Here is a 6,090-nt window from a genome sequence, read left to right as displayed (position 1 = left end):
ACACACACGAAGTGGACCCCCCCACACACACACACACGAGATGGGGAGCCTCCCCACACAGGAGGCGTACCCCCCACACACACGCACACTGGTGCCAGGGGCAGGGGTCACCACAGGGGGACCTGTGAAAGCGGAGGGAGGAGCACTCTCGGGGCAGCCCCTGGCAGAGCTCCCGGGAGGGTTTGGGGATTTTTATTTATTTTTTATTTTTTGCTTCCTGCTGCTCCAGGACGATGTGTTTCGGTCCAAGATTGAGTCCCAGCTGCTCCCGCCCACCCTGGGCCTTTCTCCCAGTTTGGGGACCCGTACAGATCTCCCTGGGGACCAGGGAGCATCATCTTATGTTCGGATTGCATGATGCCGCCCCGGGTCCGAGTCCCCTCCCTTCCCCTAAGGGGATGTGGACGGGCCCCCGGGCCCTGGGGCTGCGGAGCAAGTGAGGCTCAATCCACCTTCTCCTCCCTCGCGACGCCGCGGGGGAGCGGAGCCGCCTCGGAGCCCCTCTGGTTACTTCCGAGAAACAGGCAGGCTCACTCCCGCACAGGGCTGCCTCCTGGCTTGCTTCACCACTGAGTTTGCGGGGGCTGGAAGGGGAAGAGATTGCCAGATCCCGCTCACCTCTAGTGGCTTTTCAACTCACTGCAAGAAAAAGACAGCGTGGCCCAGTCTGGGGACTCGCATCGGGCATTTCCAGCTCAGAACAACCAGGAGAGGCCAGAGAGCCCAGCCCTGCTCACAGGATCCCCCCGGGGGCTTTGCCACTGGCTTTGAAATCTTGAATGCTGCTGTTCCTGGACCTGTGTCCCCCCCAGGGTGTTTGTGCCCCAAAGCTTGCAAAGAACCTTTTTTCCAACTAGTTTATTGGTCTAATAAAAGATATCCTAGCTACCCAAAAAGCCTTGTCTGCTTTTGTTCCTGGGGGATCTCTTTTGGCAGGTAGAGACGTTTTCAATGAGGGGAAAGAGCTGAGTGGCTGCAGTGCATTTAAAATCTCACCTGTTACTGACAAGTTAGTGATGAACAGGTTAATGCTGTAAAGGGGGTTTGGGGCTAGACCAGTGAATAGACCCAGGCTGAAAGCCTAGCTCCTTTCTGAAAAGGAAAGCCTTTCCAGAGTGAAAGGCAAGCTCAGTCTGCCAAAACTTGGTGTCCTCCTTTAGGAAAAACTCCCCTTGGAGGACTTGGCTCAAAGTGTCTCATAGTTTATCTGCCAATACTGAGAAAAGACTGGAGAGAATATTTGAGTCTAATAAAAGATATCAGATTTACTCAAAGAATCTGGTCTGCCTGTGTCCTTAGAGGCTATCACCTACACCCCTGAACACTGAGAAAAGTATTTTTCAAAGGCATTCACTGGAGCTTTTGAATTTCACTAGGACTCCCTTCACACCCTTTCTTAAAGCACAACTTTTCTTAAAGCCTTTAGGCAAGTAATAGTTTCAGCTAGCCCACTCAGCATCCGAGTGAAATAGTTTTCAGTTAACCCACTCAGATGTTCAAAGAGGGAACTGGAAAACTGATGATGATGATAATGCTAATAGCAGTAATAATAATAATTGGTGCTATTATTATTGTAAATGGTATTAACAACAATAACTATGATAATAGCACCAATTATTATTATTGTTACGGTTGTTGTTATTGCTTATCCAATATGGAAAGAGAAACAATATCATATGGCTTGCTACCCTTTGGTAACAGTTTGAATTTCAGATCAGCAAATTGGTGGGAGTGTGGGGAGAACAAACCCACAAGCTGCTGAATAGTTTCAAATAATTAATTTGAAAGATACATTTGAGTATCTTTCTATGTGTAGACTTGCCATGAACAGAGGAGAGGCACAATTCATCAAAAGCCATTAATCAAGCTATTCATGCAGAAACTAGTGTGTATCCAGCTTATAATTACCATAAAAAGTCTCTGTAGTTACAAACAAGTTTACAGCTAGGGACAGATCAGTTGACTTTTTGCTGACAGATTCTCTCTGATAATGACTAAAACTACATTTCAGGAAGGCATAAACTTCCTTTCAACTAATTGTAAGTTACCGTGTTATTACACAGTGGGTTTAAAGTAAGCTCCCTCCTGAATGCAGCCGGAGATGATCAAAATGACAACTCCAGCTCTTTTGTCTGGAGTTCCTTATAACTAGTCCCCGTTTTGGTTACCCTAATTAATTCTATAATTTGCAATTTATTTTCACCTAATTCCCTCTTAATTATATATATATGTTAAGTCATATTGATCCCTATGGGACATCTTGGCATTAAACATTTCTGTCCCAAGTGGTGAAAATTTCTTCCTGCTTTGCCTCTTCAACCAGTTTTGAGCCATGACAACATTTTACCTTTAACTTCATTATTACAAAGCTCTGTATCGGACACTTTGCCTAAACATCTTTGAAAATGGGAACTATATAATCTACTTCTTCCATCTTTTTCTTCACTACTTATTAACTCGTTCAAATAATTTTAAATTAGAAATACACCATTACACCTCACAGAGACCGGGGTGGTTTGTCCTAATTTTATTGTAATCATGTATTTATTCTTTACCTATGAAGATTTATTATCTATTTTTCTGGTTAGATGGTTAAAGTTCAGTGCTGTGTAACTCAATAAACCAGTCTTAGAATCTTTTCAGCTAATGCATATATTGCTAGTCCTTTTCTCAATTATACATGACACTGTTTTTGTTTTTCTTTGGTTTGATGGGGTTTTTTTGCTTTGTTTTGTTTTGTGGGTTGGTTTTTTGTTTTGTTTTTGTTGTTGTTGTTTTGTTTAATAAATTGCACATTTATGTAGTGGCTAAACTACTTAGCATTATAATTCCTTCTAAACTCTCAGATGAATGTCATTTGGTCTAAGAGATTTGTTGCAGCTTAATCTCTCAGGTTTTCTACTAGTACTCCATTTTATTATCTATAAATCATATTCATCCACCAGCTTCTGGGAAGAGAGTTCATTTCTTATTTTTCTTTGCTTTGTTACCTTTTAACCCTAGTGATTTAACAAACCTACTGACAGCCAGATTGTCATAGGGCCTTGAGAGGGTGAATTAGATTACAGGACACAGAAGAAGCCTCCAAAAAACTCCATCTCTTTAGGAGGCCCATACAAAGGTCAATTACAACAGCAGTCCCTGCCATCTGGGAGAAGGTGGAAACAGACAGGGTCCTGGCCTTTTCTTGCTGCTCTGGCACATGGATCGCAGTTGGTGGTCCATAGACAGCACTGTCTCTACTTGTGTACTCGAAAGGCCTAGGCAGCTCTACTACAACCCCCACATACAGGGATTTATGCTAAGTGACTCATTCACAGGTTTCCTAAGAAGCATATGTTAGGGGGTTTTTTTCCCTCTAGCAAGATTTTCCTTAAAACTTTAATTTCCCACATAAAACTTAGCTCACAGATTTTTGTCCTTGTTTCATACTGAAAAAAACCCAAATAAAACAACAATTAAATGAATGGTAAGTGAAGGCATGTGGCACTCAGCCATGCCACAGCCAGCTGTGATCTATTAAAGCTCACGGGGTTGGGTCTGATCAGTAATTGGAAAGGACACATCTGAGGAAAAAAACTCAAGATGCTGCAAGAATTCTGGTGACTCACTCTATGGCACTTTTCCTTTGGAGGAAAAATTGATCAAACATCTCAGCATCATGTAGCGTAGAACTAATTGAAAATAAAATATGATTCATGAATAAGAACAAGTATAACTGGCTTTCCTTATGAACTTGTAATTGATTGACATTATTCAAGCAGTCAGTCAGGGATGCTGATGAACACGTTCAGGAACACCACAAATTTTGCTAGAATATGAGCTGGACAATTCATATAGAAACTTAAGCACAAGTTATTTACTATTTGTTGTTTGCCATTTTTAGTTCTCCTAGTGGGGTGCTCATACAGCATGTGATTTACATAATCAGTTGTACACAGTGTAAAGTCAATGCAAACATTTTCCAAATGACATATAGCTGCTAGGCAGAGTTGTAGCTAGGAGATTGTTTTTCCCCCATTAATATATTTTGGCTTTTTTCTCTGTAATGTTTGTTTCACTGGCTTCATCCATCTCCCAAAGCATCTCACATTAACCATGATTAAAGGGGCAGTTCTGATTTTTTTTTCCTGAAAATAGGTGCTGTTTCTGGTTCTTAAAAGCCTATCAGATGCCTGACACCTCAGAGTAAAACTGATCAAGAATGCATTTTCCCCCAGGTCAGACTGGCAAGGATGATAGGGCTTTTTTATCTTCCCCTGTAGTGTAGACATGGAAAAATTATATACTGTCTAATTAAATTTCCCAAATTCCTTTTAACTGGATAAGGAATTATTTCCCAAATTTACTGAGCATAACATTATGCTGTTGAAATTAGGACAGCCATTATGTCCCACTCCAAGCTGGCTACATTTTTGTGGAAGTCTAAATGAAACAATATAAAAAAATAAGATGGTATCACACAATAAAATTACTTTTAGATGTCACAGTATGATCTTATATCTTTAAAACAAGAAAAAGCCCAAAGATAAAAGTTAACCCTTGAAAAAAAAACCCACTAGGACTTTTACCTTTGTGGATTTGCTGAAGAAATTGAGCAAATGTGTATAAAGTGCTTTTTATTTCCTATCAATAGTTTTAAAATATTTTGAAAGTCACTAAAAATCATGAAAATTGCTATGTAATATTGCCTTCCACACGAACCTCGGTTCACATATTTGACCACCCAAACATACTCACCAAATCACTAGATCACTGGTTTCTATGTACATTCTAATTTATAACCAATTGGATTTCACAGACCCAATTCCATTTAAATGCACAACCTACTCTCAGTTACATTCCTCATGAATATTTGCATGTTGACGAAGACTTGTACAGAAAAAAAGTCTGAGGGCAGAGTTAAGACTCTCTACGGTCTTCACTCTGGGTGCTAGGTGGATGACATTGTGACCAGGGGTCTGCATTCTAAGTAAAACTACTATTTGTGTGGAGTCTGAGTACAGCTTGGGTTTCACAGCATTTGTCAAGAAAAAAATGCATTTAATAGGTTGGCCTAGATTAACAGGTTTATGTGAGAATTTCTCCCCTTAAACTGCCTATCTGTGCCTCTTCTCCTCCAGTTCACCAGTGTAGGCTGTACACTGTCACACTAATGACCCTTTCTTATTAAGTCTGTGGATTGGGATACTGTCTCTTGAGGCTTTTCTTACCTTGATGATATTCAGAAAGATTGGTATAGGTGCAGTAAAGATGAGAGATTGGTAAACTTGGAAACAGAAAGAGAGCTAAACTAAAGAGTTTACCAAAGATAGCTTCAGTAAGCTTAAGTCCGCCTTGAAGACATAGTTATTCCATAACAAAAAAACCCCAAACAGTGAAAGCAAACAAGTCAAATGAAAATTTTACATGGGACTTGACTTTATAGTGAGATTTTCTGTGTGAAATGTCAAGCTTGTTATGTGTGCCCAAGATGCTGTAGTCAGAAATAAAACCAGAAAGGAGAGGTTTAAAATCTTTATTTTCTGCCAACAAAGCCCTATAGTGCTTAGAAAATTAATGTGATTCCCTACAAGAAATATTCACAACTAAATTGACCATAATTTGTACTAATTTTGTTTTTCAATTAATGCAAAATTCAAGGTAATTTTGACTACGAAGGTGTTGGATACCTTTATGATACTACATTTGTGTTCCTAAATACTAGAGGTCACCACAAGAATAGACAAAACTGGTCTGAATAGGGAGTACATGCAACAGATACACTTTGGAGGATACATTTTCAGCTTTAAAAATGTCACTTTGTAGAAAATCTTTTATTTCCGTCAACAATAGACTGTGGACACTCAAGTGAGATAAGCACCCCATTACCTGATCCTTGAGAACAAGACAACCAATTTGCATCCTCTTGCAGTAGTGAACTCATTGAATTTTCAAAACTTGGCCCCATACATTTTGTTCATTCTCTTTTAGCAAAGAGCAGAGAGAATTAAAACCATATTTTTAGATACAAGGCAACACGTATTTACTTCAAATGTAAATATGGAGAAGAAAAGAAGAGGTGAACAATAATACACTGTGGTTATCTGG

The 6,090-nt window shown here is 40.0% G+C and overlaps 1 long non-coding RNA gene across 1 annotated transcript in view; it reads left to right on the top strand.

Moving 5' to 3' along the window:
- Positions 1-881, top strand: part of LOC112551900 — a 2,142-nt gene extending 1,261 nt beyond the window's left edge. The window contains exon 3 of the long non-coding RNA XR_003096239.1: positions 230-881. This is a non-coding gene — a long non-coding RNA (uncharacterized LOC112551900). The remainder of the gene's footprint in view (positions 1-229) is intronic.
- Positions 882-6,090: the final 5,209 nt, after the last annotated feature.

This window comes from Alligator sinensis, unplaced genomic scaffold, assembly GCF_000455745.1.
Source record: "Alligator sinensis unplaced genomic scaffold, ASM45574v1 scaffold582_1, whole genome shotgun sequence".
NCBI lineage: Eukaryota > Metazoa > Chordata > Crocodylia > Alligatoridae > Alligator > Alligator sinensis.
The sequence above is the reverse complement of the archived record's forward strand: the minus strand, read 5'-3'. Positions and strand labels throughout refer to the sequence as shown.